The following is a 14516-nucleotide window of genomic DNA, read 5'->3' on the forward strand; positions in this document are numbered from 1 at the left end:
CATTTTTTTTTCTAATGGCTGTGGTACAAAAAAAAAAAAATGCCAGAGGAATTGGATTATCCTACTTTGAATAATAATCTACTGTTCTTTTCTGGTACCTCTTTTCTTTAGAGTTCAAATCTTTCCACTGGAATGAATTCATTGAGCTTCTTCATGCTTCTGTGGGGTTGGGGGAGGAAGAAGAAAAGATATGGGGATACCCTCAGCAACTAGATAAGTTGAATTACATCTTAAGTGAAATGCTGCAGCTGGATGACTGCTCCAAGCAACGCTCTGAAAGTAGGTTAAGACAAGAAGTGGAATGCCATATCCAATTAAAATTTCAAGGGCAAATTAGACAGGCAAGATGTAATGAATAGTATTGGAGCCTGGCCAGGTCATTGGAGTTAAAACTCATTCAAAGAAATGGATGTATCAGTGGCCCTGGCCTCTGTTTAACCTCTCATCCAAAGGATGATGCTTTTGCCAGAAACAAAACTATTTGATATTCCTCCAGGAAGAATGTAGGTTCAGAGGGGCACTCATGAAGAATCATAACTCCAGTGGACTCACCTCAATGTTTTGCAGTACCCAAGTATTACCTAGGGACTTGAACCATTCCTAATTCTATCTGCCTATTATTATAGGGAATCACAAAGATGGTCATATTCAGAAAGAAAAGAAAGAAACATCTGGCACAATTGGAGATACAAAAAAAAAGTGAAGAATGTACAGTTCATATAGCTCCTACTGGTTCATAGAGCATCTCTAGATTGCTCTTTGTCATCTTTTCATTAGTTTACCTCCTAATGAGGATTCACCTCCCCCTGGTTGTTATCCCCTTTGTGCAAAAATGCATTGAACCTAGGTTCTCTGATACCCAATACTCCACTTTTCTGGCAGCTTACAGGAAAAAGAGATACAAAAAGTTTATGATAGACTAAAGGCTATAGAAAGAGTGAAGGGACTAAACTGGCTATAAACCCTAAGTCATCTGCTTCCTACTCTAGCATTTCCTCCCCTCTACCTTACTGAGCTTTTAAGAAATCCGTTATAAACTATTCTAAGGATGCTTTTATCTCCTTGCTTTCAATCTTTGCTGTTTCCAATCCATGCTCCAGACAGCTGCTGAATTGATATTTCTTAAATATGCTACTAACCATGCCTCTTTCCTACTCAAAAATCTGTGACTCCCTGTGTCTTCTAGGATAAAACATGAAATCCTCAGCCCCATATGTGAAGCTTCCAGTTTGGTTCCCAATTACCTTTCCAATCTTATTTCATGCTCATCCCTTTCTGGCACTCTCCACGGTATGCAAACTAGCCTGTGGGCTCTTTCCTTCAAACAGCATCCCAGCTTCCATTTCTATACTTTTGTTCTGGTTGTCTTCCATGCCTGCAATGCACTGCCTCCCCCCCCCACGTCTCCCTCTTAGGGTCCCTTTGTTGTTGTTGTTCAGTTATGTCCACGCCTGCAATGCACTGCCTACCCCCACATGTCTCCCTCTTAGGGTCCCTTTGTTGTTGTTCAGTTATGTCCAACTCTATGTGACCCCGTAGGGTTTTCTTGGCAAAAATACTGCAGTGGTTTGCCATTTCCTTCTCTAGTGTGCCTCTATTTTACAGATGATGAACTGAGGCAAATAGAGTAGAAGTGACTTGTCAAGGATCATATAGCTTACAAGTGTCTGAGGCTGGATTTGAACTCAAATCTTCCTGACTCCAGGCTTGGTACTCTCTCCATTGTACCAACTAGCTGCTCCTTTGAATCCCTAACTTCTTCGAAGCATATCCTAGGTGCTACCTTCTTCAGGAAGCCTTTCCTGATCTCCCACTGAAAGTACTATTTATTTCTTGAAAATGTTCTATATTCCTTTAAATATCCATTGTATTTACTTGTTTGGGTGCATTTTATGTCCCTTCATAGATTATAAGTTCCTTGAGAGCAGGGAGTGCATGTGTGCACACATGTATTTTGTATTTCCTTAACTTAGTAAAGTAGCTAGTACATAATAAGCACTAAATATTTTTAATTGACCTGAATTGAATGTTTTAAATGGAATCAAGACCTATCCTGATCATCTTCTGACTCTCAGGTAAAATCATATCTAAGGTATTTCCGAAGACTGAGAACTTACCTATTTTAAGTATCCCTAGGGAAGACTTCTCATCTTTACTTAGTTCCTCATTGGTAGGAAGTTATCCCTTCATATTTCACCTTTTATGACCTAAGCTTCTTCCTCTGCCTCTCCCACTGTTCTCTATATTAACACTATTGATATCTGTTTGGAGCATTTTTACTCATTTTAATATCACCATGTAAAAATAATTAGAATATTGACTTTCTTTACAAATGAACATTGCCTCCTGTCTCCATTGATATAGCAGTCAACAGCATGTTAGTTGCCATTTGTTTTTCCTTCATTTTTGAAGAGGATAAATGACAACACAGAGTGATATCTTGACTCAAACGTGAATTGGTTTCAAGTGAGGCAGAGCTGCACAAAGTTGTTAGCCTCACTCTCTTCCAGAGTCATCAAAGTCCAGAGGCAAGACAAAAGTCAAGACGACTGGCAAAGGCCTGGGATGCAGAGGATGACTTTGGTGTCTTCATTGTCTGACCAAGCTCTAAGCACCCCACAGTGCCTGCTTCAGATGCCTTTGAAGCCATTGGAACAAATTGTTTTCATTTGTCCATTCCACCAGGGTAATGTCCCCTAACTCACAGATGGATTTGAGGCCTGTTAGTGACCCTTAATCTGGTTTAACCCTATCTGCTAAAAACAGTTCTCCTGCGGTGTGGCCATGGCTGTACATACTAGCGCTTCTTGGAGCCAACTTGGAGAGTCGGGTGACAGGTAGACACCAAAGGTAGATGAGCAGCCCTGAAAAGAGTTGGGCAAGCCTTCACACCAGAGGTGCTAGTCCTCCCAAACACCCTATGTACCTGTTTGTTATATGTCTGGAATAGTGGAGAGAGGTCTCATCTGACCTGAATTAACAAAACTGATTTGATTCAGTGTTCCCTTTTATTTTTTTAAACTAAATCCTGCGAGGTGACTCTGTACGCATGGACAAGATCACACTGCTTTTTCACACATCAAAAAACAAGGATTTCTTACCTAGCTTACCCCAGATTGACTACAAAAAGTGGAAAGCAAAGTGTCATTCTTAGGTTGATGGTTTTTCTCATCACGTCATCTTTGAGTTAATAATAAGGAAAGGAAATGAAAATAACATGAGCCCACTCAGCTTCAGGAAGGATTAAGAAGTGACGTATTCCTGCATTTATAAAAGGCCTCATCAAGCCTAGATTCTTGCTAAGAAAAGGTGTCAGACTCATCTGTGAGGAGTTGAAAAAGAGATTGAAATTTAGCCTAGCTGCAGCCAGGGGTTAGAGGTGTAAGCTTTGTTCTTCTTTAGTTTTGGTTTTGTTTTTTTTTTTTTTGTCAGGAGATTTATTTATTTATTTTTACTCAGAACCTCCAAAATGTAATTTGAAGGCACTAATTTGTGGGAATAACTTGGAACCAAATGTGAACTATGAATCAAAAGGAAGGAAGAGAGAGAAAAATAACATGTAGTTATACCTGTGGCGGCAGTGATAACAATCTACTAAAAAAATAAATCTCCTCATCTAGTAATCTTGATCTAAACACCCCACTGTTTAAATAAAGATAACTTCAGAGTAAATAGGAGTCTTTTCCCTCCTGTGTTTCTTCCTTAGCATTTGCTTCCTTGTGTGAGATTTAGATGATACTACCCCTTTTCGCTTGTGTCAAAAGAAGCATTTAACTCATCATATCAGTTTCTCACACACTGAGGGAGAAAAGCCAAGGACAGTCAAAACGAATAACAGAACCTGAAAACATTCATACATGTCAACAAAACCCTTGTGGCCTCACTCTGGGAAGTCAACCAAAAAAGGTCAGTTCTTCTAAGGGTTCAACTGGCCCATTTATTCCAGTTCTGCAAAAACATTGGAAGTAGGAACGCCTACTCATTTCAGTGCTAAATCCAGGAGGAGTGGGGGGACACCAAGCCTGGGCAGCCTGCTCTCTGGGATTCATTTTGAGTTTCAGTGAAAAGATTATTCCAGTAATCTGTGTAGTACGCTCCTTTCAAGAAAATTCAACATATAAAAATCCAAAACTGAGGAACAGATAATGAAAAGAGTGATCATTCAAGCACTGAGGCATTCTACTTACGAGGATTTCTTTCAAAAATCAAGATTCCTTTTTTTTTTTAAGTATTTCTTTACAGAAATAGGGCAGCTAGGTGGCACACTAGATAGAGTTCTGGGCCTGGAATCAGGAAGACTTCTCTTCCTGAGTTCAGATCTGGCTCGGACACTTACTAGCTGTCTAACTCTGGGCCAGTCACTTAACTCTATCTGCCTCATTTTCCTCATCTGTAAAATGAACTGGAGAAGGATACGGCCAACCACTCCAGTATCTTTTCCAAGAAAACCCTAAACGGGGTCATGAAGAGTCATCCATCACTGAAAATGACTAACAACAAATTTCTTTACAGATTTTTGACAGATCTTTGCATCCTTGACAGAGAAGATGAGAGGTAGAAATTAAAAAATAGGTTAAAAGCCACTGAAAAGGAAAGATCAATCAAAAGTGAAGTTCAGCCATTTCTGAAATTATAAAATTTGACATAAATATAAGGACAACACAGAGTAATGGCAACAACTATAATATCCACCCTATAGATATATATAACAAATATATAAAGCTATAAACATATATCTATATATCATGCCTTTAAAGTATTTTGTAAGCCATAAAGTCATAGATAAATAAAGATAAAGATTCTTAACAAATATAGAGAGATATAGGGATATACACATATAGATACTTCTTAGTATAGGTCGTTAGTATATATCTAGTATACTATATCTTAGCACATATATATATATATATATATATATATATATATATATATATATAAAGAGAGAAAAATATATATACTACTTATATATCTTAATATATGTGTATATATATGTGTGTGTGTGTATATATATATATATATATATATATATATATATATATATATATATATATATCCCTATATCTATTATTACTTACAGCTATCTATCTAGCTACCTACCTATGACTTTAAGACTTACCAAGCACTTTAAAGGCATGATCTCCTTTAAGTCCCACAACAAGCCTGGGAGGCAGGTGCTATTTTTATCTACATTTTCCAGACAAGCAAACCAGAGGATTAGAGAAGTTAAATATTTTGCCTATGTTCACACACCTAGTAAGTACATGAGGCAGGATTTGAACTCTGCTCTTTCTGGCTCCTACTCTACTACTCTATTCATTACATCAATGGATAGAATACTGGTCTTGGAGTCAAGAAGAGTTTCAAATCTAGTCTCAATAGATAAGCATTTACTAAGCACCTCCTATGTCTTTGGCAGACGTTGTGGATACAAACGCAAATAATGAAGCAATCCACACTTACATTCTAATGGGAAAAACAACAAGTACATATATATAATACATATGTACATATATTTCACAAATATAAAGTGAATATATACAAATTAGGATGCAAACAAGGCAGTTTAGAGGGAAGAACAATCAAATTTGGGTTCAAACAGCTTCATGAGCTTTATCATAAAGGAAGCAAGGGCCTCTATGAAGTAGCAGTAAGGAGGGAATGCATTCAAGGCATGAAGGATGACCAGTGAAAAAACATGGAAGAGGGAGATGGGAGTGTTGTACGTGAGGAATAAGGAGAAACCCTGTTTGGCTGGATTTTACAGTGTGGGGCTAGAAAACTAACTTGAGGACATGTTTGAAGGGCTTTAAAAGATACACAGAAGAGTTTATATTTAACCTAGGAGTAACAGGAAATCGCCAGAGTTGATTGAGTCACATGGTCAGATTTGTGCTTAAGGAAAATTACTTTGGCTGCAGAGTATAGGATGCTCTGTCATGGGGAGAGATTTGAGGTAGGGAGACCAATTGGGAGGTTGACTCTTAAACTTGGTAAGAGGTGATGAGGACCTGAACTAAGGTTTTGGCTATGTGAATGGAGAGAAGGGGTGGGATGCTAGAGATGATATAGAAATTGGAAAATTTAATGGATAAGTGAGAGGAGGGAGAATGAAGTCAGGGATGACACTGAGAATCTGCAAAACTGGTGCTACCTTTGGCAGAAACAGGGACGTTTGGAAGTGGTGAGGTTTTGAGGAGAGGGATAATGAGGACTTCTCCTTGATCATTCAAGATGTTACCATGTTATATTGAGAAAGAGAGAGAGAGAGAGGGAGAGAGAGAGAGAGAGAGAGAGAGAGAGAGAGAGAGAGAGAGAGAGAGAGAGAGAGAGAGAGAGAGAGAGAGAGAGAGAGATGTTTGATTTTTATCTTTGTATTCTTAGCCCCAGTACAGTGCCTGGCACAAGGTAGCCATATAATACATGTTTGTTGATTGATTATGAGGGGAAATTTATAATCTGATCATCAACTACAGCTCTTTCAGCACAGTCTAGAGCTCTAACAATAAACTATTGAGACAGGGATTCCTTCATGGACTCCTTCCGTGTTTATAGCTCAGTTGCCTATGAATGCCAGAGGCTCACCTAGGGGAAAGGTTATTGTGTCTTCTCTCAGAGCACTATTGCCCACTTGGAATACTACTTCTGCCCATAGTTGTCTAAGCATCATTGCCCTTGACTTCCTTCTCTGTTAGTGTAATTCCACTCCACTCTTGGTGACACTTTTACCAAGGGACTTCTCCCTAATCTTCCAAGTTTTGAAAAGATTCTCCAACTGGCTCCCCAACTTAGTCAGGTGAGGGGTGTGTGTGTGTGTGATTTATTCATGGTCAATAAATAGCAGAGCCAGGATTCAAACCCAATTCAATATTCCTTCTGCTTCATGGCAGCTTATAGGTCAGTGGATAGAGTGCCGAGCCTGTAGTCAGGAAGATCTGAGTCCAAATCCAGCCGGAGACATTTATTAACTATGACTCTGGGCAGTCATTTACTCCCAGTTTCCTCAACTGTAAAATGGAATTAATAACAGTACCTACCTCACACAATTGTTGTGAGGACCAAATTAGATGTTTGATTTTTTTTTTAAAGTACTTGGCTCAGTTCCTGTTACATCCTAGGCATCATATAAATGTTTATTTCTTTCCCCCTTATTCCCTATATCCCATTGTTGAAAGACTTGGGCAATTTGTTTACTGCTGCCCAGTAACTAAGATGTGGGGCGACTTTGGATGGTTAAAGAAAGGTGCTAATCCAGGAGAGAGGCAGCCTCACTGGAGGACAGGGAAATTAATTCACCATCCTGATAAAAGAAGGTAGCCAGTCCATGGGAACAAAGAGACTATTTCAGCATAATGATATTCCACACCAGTGAAACCAACTCACTAGCAACCATAGAAATGAAGGACCTCATAGGACTAGCCAAGTGTCAATCAATTAATCAACAAGCATTTATTAAGCACCAACTATGTTCTAGAAACTTTGCTAGGCACAGGAGATACAAAGACAAAAATAAAACAACTCTTGCCTTCAAAGAGCTTCCATTTTATCAGGGAAACAACATAAGCCTAAATAAGTTCATCCATCTATCTATCTATCTATCTATCTATCTATCTATCTATCTATCTATCTATCTATCTATCTATTTAGATATCGATATAGATACATATATACACATACATACACATGTATATATGCAAAAATATATGCATATATGTATGTGTATACATGCATATATGTGTGTCTGCATATAAAATAAATAAGAGACATCTTCCTGAGTTCAAATCTAGCCCCAGACACTTACTAGCTATGTAATGCTGGCCAAGTCACTTAACCCTGTTTGCTTCAGTTTCCTCATCTGTAAAATAAGCCTGAGAAGGAAAGAGTAATCTCCAGCATCTTTGCCAGGAAAATCCCCAATGGGGTCACAAAGAGTTGGACATGCTGAAACAACTGAACAACAACAACAAATACAAAAACATTTTGGGGGGCTATCGTGCACTAATAACCAAGTGAATCAGGAATGGCCTCATGTAAGTATTATGTGAGCAGTTGTGAAGAAAAAATAAGGAAATGTCAACAGAAGTGAGGGGGTAGCACATTCCACACATGTGCAAAGTCATGGAAATACAAAATGGAATACAGTATTATGTGTGGGGAATCCTAAGAACACCAGTGTGACTGTATCATGGTAACAGACGGGTCGCAATAGACCTCTGGAGAAGCATCTCATTCAATAAAAAGAGAGATTTATCCTTTAGGCACTTTAAACAATATTAGGGAAAATTTGTGGGAAATTGGAGTTTCATGGCTCTTCAGTTTCCTATGATTTTTCTGTTGCAGAATATAAAAAAAATTGTTGATTTTTATTTTCTTTTAATAGATCTTTCTCGTACACTATAACCAGTGTTCATATATATTGAGGAGTTAGTAATGCCAACTCACTGGACTCTCCTATGGAAAAAGATTTTTTCCAGATTTCAGCCTGAAAGCTCAAACCAAAAGAAATGTGGTACTTTTATACATTACCTCATATCCTTTGTACCACAAGTATCTCTGACAGAAAGATTCCATCAGTTTATGCACAGCAGATTTTTAGGAACATAGCCGCTATTTTAAAATAAGGCCTATCTTTGCTAGTTTTATAGTGTTAGTAAGTGGATATCAGAAGCCATGACATTTAAAATTTGCTAATATAAGTACCATTTAAAAATTTGTATGGAAATAAATGAGTATTGAAAAGATACCAAAAAGCCAAACATAAATGGGGAAGAGGGGAGGATATTTGGAAATGTCAATAAACATTCCGTTAAATGAACATGCACAGTAGTGAAAAGTTTGACCTTTCAGCCAGTGGCAGAGTCCTACATATGCATTTAATTCCTTTGTAAATAGTATTTAAATGTCTCTACCCTAGAAAATGGGCAGTTAAAAAGACAAAATCATTATCTATGTGAATGGATGAATAATGTGCCTCTAATATAAGGTCAAGAAAAAAGAATCTTTTTCAGTGGAAAATGACAATTAGATAAGCAAGTAGATCAAGCATGAAGCCACCTACTATGTTCCAGAAACTTTAAGGAGTATTAACTGCAGTGATGCTAAGAAGCATAAGAATAGTTCTTGTTCTCAGGGACATTACAAGTGGTGACACAAAAATATAAAAAAAAATTGTTGTGGTTGTGATTGTTATTGTTACTTGTAGTTGCTGTTGAGGAGGAGGAAGATGAAAATAATTGCCATTTATATGGTGTGTATATGGTATCTCGTGATCCTCACAGAAGCTCTGAGAGGTCAGTGGTGTTATTAGCACACAGCCAAAGAGTTAATGTGAAAAATCACATTACATTGCTTGCAGAACTGAGGCACTGCTAGCCTGTTGTATTCTCCCCTCGTTCAACCACATCCGGATTTAGGAAGGGCATTGATCAGCTAGCAAACATCCAGAAGAGAACAACCAGGTTAGTGAAAGAGCTTGAGGCCACGTCATATGTGAATCAACTGATGGAACAGCCCAGGGAGAGAAGACTAGGGCACATCATAGACAACTTTTACTATCTGAAAGATATTGGGTGGTAAATGCATTAGATCTGCTTGGCCCCAGTGGGAAAGTCCAGGGGACAGTAAGTGGATGGAAATGACAGAAAGACAACTTGGGCTTGATGCCAGGAACAACTTCCTAACATTCAGAGCCATGGTGTGGAATAGCCAGGTACCCCTTGGTGTCTCATTCAACCCTCCACTTTCCTGCCTCCTTTTGTGTGTTGTTTCACCCCATTAGAGTGTAAGCTCCTTGAGGGCAGAGGCTCTTTCTTTTTATTAAGTGTATCCCCAGTGCTTAGCACAGTGCCTGGCACATAGTAGGCACTTAATGAATGTTTATTGGATTGAATTATTTTTCAAGTCTGAGCTAAACCTGATCACTGCTGAACTTTTTTCCAACTCAAAGATTCTGTTACTTTGGACAAAAATTTGATCTCTTTGTGTCTAATTTGCTTATCTGCAGAATGATGGGATTAGAATATTCCCTAAAGTCTTTTCAGACTCTATAACTATGATCCTAGATTACAGTGAATGAATGGCTTAGTTGGTGGAAGGAATGTCCACCTCACAAATTCCCTACAGCCAAGAAATATCTTTCACGTGAGCTACCTGTTCCTTATTCCCAAAGGAATGGCTGGCTAACAAACTCTACCTGCCATCTCTTAGTCTCAGTAAATTTCATCTAAAGAGTAGTGCATTATTAAATTCATACTTATTGGCTTAGAAAGAATAACAGGAAATCATAGTAAATAGTTCACCTGGAATATTAATATATGCTTTTTATATGACTGTAGCCAAGAGATGACATTGAAATTGACTACTACTACATGTGTCTGACAGGATTTTATTGGGTATATTTACATAATTATTTGTCTGCTTTTGTTTACATATTTATTTTATATTGAGAAGCAGCAAATTGAAGCAAATAGAAAGCTGGCTTTGAAGCCAGAAAGCCTGAGTTCAAGTCCTACCACTGACGCATATTGGCTGTGTGAGGCTAGGCAACTCACTTCAACTCTCAGTAATCAGGCAACTGTCTTAAGATTACACGTTGTAAAGAAGGTGCCTATCTACATTGGTGGAGGGAATTTCTTCACCCAGGAGTTCCCTACACTAGTGAAATCACTAGTGAATTCACAGTCCTTATTCCTATCTTTATCTGACACATACAGACTAGATGACCCTGAGAAAGTCACAAAACAGACTATAGATTGCAGAATTGCTTGCCCTCTGAGAGTTCTCTTTACTACTACTGTTACTACTACTGTTGCTGCTGCTGCTGCTGCTGCTACTACTACTACTACTACTACTACTACTACTACTACTACTACTACTACTACTACTACTACTATTGCTACTAGGTTTATATAGCTCTTTAAGGTTTGCAAAGTGTTTTACATATATCATCTCGTTTTATCTTCACAACAATCCTGGATGGTAGGTTGTATTATTATCTCCACTTTACAGATGAGGAAACTGAAGCAGAGATTAAGTGACTTGCCCAGGATCATATGACTACTAAATATGTGAGGTAGGATCTGAACTCAGGTCTTCCTGACTCCAAGTCCAATGCTATATCCATTGTGCCACCTAGTTAAACATAGTGAGACCTCAAGTCCAGACCCAAACCCCTCTCCCCCCAAAATTCCAGAAGTAGTATAGAATATCTCTAGAGGCAGTAGGCTCCCCAAAATTGGAGTCCTTTAAGCAAACATTGAATGACTTCTTTTTAGGGGTGTTATAGAGGGATTCTTGTTGGGGTACAAACTGGATTAAATGACCTCTGGTGCCTTCAAACTCTGTCCCATACCAGACTAATTCTGTGATTCTATTTCCATTAGAATTTTCTAAATGAACAATATACCTCTTTGACTCTGGTACCTTGGGCTAAATTCAGTGTAGATTTAGTGTCTTATTTCTGTAGACATTCCAGACATTTAAAAATGTTATGATCCTTTCAACTCACATATGATAAAAAGCACAGTTCTGGAATCTGTACTTAGCAAAAATGTGAAATTTGATTTTGCTGTCTATGACTATGAAAAACAACACTAAAAGAGAATAAGCTTTCTTCTCGATTTTAAATTTAATAATTAAATACTTTTATATTATTAATTTTCATTATTATTAACTTAATGAAATTATTAAATTAATAATTTTAATAATGCAGATTACTTAGAGAGGCAGCATAGCAGTGACAAAAGCATTGTATTAGGACACCTTGGTTTGAATCCCAGCTCTAACAGTTGGATTCACTGCAATAAGCATTGATTAAGCACCCACTATGTGCCAAATGATGTGCTATGTGCTGGAGATACAAGATGAACAATGAAATAGTCTCTTTTCTTAAGTCTCTTAACTTTTATGAGCCTCAGTTTCCTTATCTTCAGAATGAGGATAAAATATTTTAGGGACTATTATGAAGAAAGTTCTCAAAAGATCAAAAGGTCCAAGGTTGGCTCTTTCATAGAAGGCTTTTGGAAAGATTTGGACAAAAATTGCGGATAGCAGTACATTTAGGCTTTCCATCTGTCGCCCCTCATTTTCTCCATATGACAAATCTATGGTCATAAATGGCTTCTTGATGATGACTTTTATGCTATTTCCTGCTCTCAAGGCATTGCTTGTAATATACTAAAGTTCAGAATGTCTCTTTTCATTGCTTTTTAGCTCAGCTTGAATTTTGACTTCTCTAAGATCATGGTTTTCCATGTGTCACAACCATATAGCATCACCAGGAGAATATTACTGTTAAAAAAGGGTGGGCTTTGATATTAGGGAGCAACTCAGGATTTCTGAAGTACTAGGTGATTTCCTAAATGCAATCTAGCCCAGTCAGCTCATTGCTCATTTGTGTTGCCTGGCCAAGCAAGATACATGTGCTGATAGATGTACTCAATGATTATAATGACTTGGTCAATGATGGATTTGCTAAATGATTTGTATACTGTTCAGTTGCATTTTATAATCTGCATTATAGGCACCTTTCCTATGTGACTGTGTTGGGACATGCTGGCCCTTCCCATAGATGTAAGACGCACTCACATAATAAAGTACTACGTGAGAGGTCCTACATGAATGTTAGCCTGTTTTTACTATATGCTTTAGATTCTGTGGTATGACTTAGATTCTAGACAATGACCCAGGAGAGTAAAGATTTAAATCAGAAATTTAGACCATGAACACTGTGGTACCTTTGTTCTTTGTGAGAAGTCATGACTATCTAGGCAAAGGAGAATTTCTCATAGTCCAATCAAGGCCAGGAGAAGTGGTCCAAAATGAGTTATGGGATGAATCAGATGATCTTCCCTTTCCTTGTCTCCCTCTTTTCCCCCTTCCACCATTATAATACTCAAATATGCAAAAGCATACATCTGGGAACAGCAGTTAACATATAACACCTTATTTTCCTGACTAATCACTTCCCTAGAAACAAACTCATGTTGGAGATGGGACTTTTCCTATACAAAACGGGAAAGCTGAGAAGCCATCTTTGGTGAGCTTCTCCCCTCTCCTCTCCCTCAAATTATGATAAAGAATTCCACTCTTGATTTCCCCCAAATCATCTTTATCCCTCCTGAGCCCTCATTCACTTGTACAGATTATCCTATAATAGATTTAATTTGGAAACAATTTTTTGCAGTAGTGGTTTGTTTCCCCCCCCCCTTTCCTTCCAAGTGAGAGCACCAATTTAACAATCACCCATTTATGGTGGGGGGGGCAGAGAGAGAAGAGCAGTAGCCATTTGCCAACAAGTAAAATTCAAATGGGTGGAAGAACTTGATCAATTCTCTTTTGCATTTTAAGAAAATTCCTTTGAACTAGAAGAACTAACACTAATTCTTGTTGGTATCTCTCTAGTGGAAATAATCAAGTGGCCTATCTCTTTGGAGTGGTCATGGATTTTACTGAGGAGACTCCATAGTATTCTAGGGCTCAGTGCAATAAGAAGACTGTCACCTACAACATCTGGTCAATGCAGTCCTAATGTTGTTACTTACAAATAGATGTGTCTGGAAGACCTCACCATCTATGCTAGGTCTTTCTTCCATTTGGATGCTCAGTGGTACTCTGCACTCCATAGCAGGGACGAACACCACTGGTGAGCACTCATCTCCCCATTTCCCACCTTACTTGATATTGATAACCAGAGTACTGAGAGACAATTATCACTATGGTTATATCTAGTAAGGAATTTTGCATGATTTTCACATATGCTTTTGGGAAGAACCTTATTATAGAAGAGCTTATAAGGGCTGAATATTGCTACATTTATTAAAGGAAATGCTATTTTGTAATCAAATGAAGAGATCTTATTTTCTCATTATCTTATGGTCCTTATGTGGCTTGAAGATGCAGTCAATTGAAGAAATTCATCTGAGAAAGCTTACCTGTTCTAAATTTCATATTTTCAGCATTTTATAAGTAAATATACTACTTTAAATCCTTAATAAATACTTAATATTTTTGACATCCTGTTATTTTCTTGTATTACCTAGTGCAATCCCTTTGCTTGACTCTCTGCATTCCCCCTCCCCTGCCCCCATTTTCTCTTCTTCAAACTCAGAATACCACTTAAGACCTACAGTAAGTCCTAACTTCATGTGGAAGAAAGTCTTTTTTTTCCCTTTTATGACTCAAGGCATTTCCTTAAAGAATTAGTAAATAGCATCGAGCTAATTAGGTGAAAGGAAATCAAGCAAGAGACAGATATTTATTTCATAGCTACTGCCTACAAGGAGGTACTATGTATACTTAGAGCTGGAGAAGAGAAATAGGCACCTTTATTCTCTTCAGAACAGAACTAGATGTCCCCAAAATGTCCATTCTTATTAATTTTAAGACTATATAGGATCTGTTTCACAGCTAAAGATCAGACAATGACTAATGTCTGGGAACAAGGGAAAACAACAAACATATTCATTAATTAGGACCTTCATTGATCACATTCATTAAATTAAAGATGCATCCAACTACTT

At 37.9% G+C, this 14516-nt stretch overlaps 1 protein-coding gene across 1 annotated transcript in view; it reads right to left on the minus strand.

The window, feature by feature from the left end:
- Positions 1-14516, minus strand: part of CRB1 (crumbs cell polarity complex component 1) — a 275514-nt gene that overhangs the window by 105305 nt on the left and 155693 nt on the right. The gene's annotated exons all lie outside the window — the stretch shown is intronic.

This window comes from Phascolarctos cinereus, unplaced genomic scaffold (assembly GCF_003287225.1).
Source record: "Phascolarctos cinereus isolate Bilbo 61053 unplaced genomic scaffold, phaCin_HiC Scaffold_5;HRSCAF=322, whole genome shotgun sequence".
Lineage (NCBI taxonomy): Eukaryota > Metazoa > Chordata > Mammalia > Diprotodontia > Phascolarctidae > Phascolarctos > Phascolarctos cinereus.